General features: G+C 20.2%; 1 protein-coding gene across 1 annotated transcript in view; it reads left to right on the top strand.

Moving 5' to 3' along the window:
• LOC119416652 overlaps positions 1 to 895 on the top strand; it is a 7,561-nt gene that overhangs the window by 4,023 nt on the left and 2,643 nt on the right. The gene's annotated exons all lie outside the window — the stretch shown is intronic.

Genomic DNA, 895 nt, shown 5'->3' with positions numbered 1-895 from the left:
GTTGTTATAGTTGTTATATGTTGTTTTATGTTGTTATATATTGTTATTTGTTGTTATATGCTGTTATAGTTGTTATATGTTGTGATAGATGTTATATGTTGTTATAATTGTTATATGTTGTTATATGTGGTTATATGTTGTAATATGTTATTATATGTTGTCGTAGTTGTTATTTGTTGTTATAATTGTTATATGTTGTTATATGTGGTTATATGTTGTTATATGTTGTTATATTTTGTTATATGTTGTTATAGTTGTTATATGTTGTTATAGTTGTTATAGTTGTTATGTTGTTATAATTGTTATATGTTGTTATATGTTGTTATAGTTGTTATAATTGTTATATGTGGTTGTAGTTGTTAGATGTTTTTATATGTTGTTATATTTTGTTATAGTTGTTATATGTTGTTATATGTTGTTATAGTTGTTATAGTTGTTATAGTTGTTATATGTTGTTATATATTGTTATATGTTGTTATATGTTGTTATAGTTGTTATAGTTGTTATATGTTGTTGAAGTTGTTAGATGTTTTTATATGTTGTTATATTTTGTTATAGTTGTTATATGTTGTTATATGTTGTTATAGTTGTTATAGTTGTTATAGTTGTTATATGTTGTTATATATTGTTATATGTTGTTATATGTTGTTATAGTTGTTATAGTTTTTATATGTTGTTGTAGTTGTTATATGTTTTTATATGTTGTTATATTTTGTTATAGTTGTTATATGTTGTTATATGTAGTTATAGTTGTTATATGTTGTTATATGTTGTTATAGTTGTTATGTGTTTTTATATGTTGTTATATGTTGTTATATATTGTTATATGTTGTTATATGTTGTTATATTTGTTATAGTTGTTATATGTTGTTGTAGTTGTTATATGTTGTTATAT

This window comes from Nematolebias whitei, chromosome 11, assembly GCF_014905685.2.
Source record: "Nematolebias whitei isolate Nwh7 chromosome 11, NemWhi1, whole genome shotgun sequence".
Classification (NCBI taxonomy): domain Eukaryota; kingdom Metazoa; phylum Chordata; class Actinopteri; order Cyprinodontiformes; family Rivulidae; genus Nematolebias; species Nematolebias whitei.
This window is presented reverse-complemented; position numbering and strand designations above follow the sequence as displayed.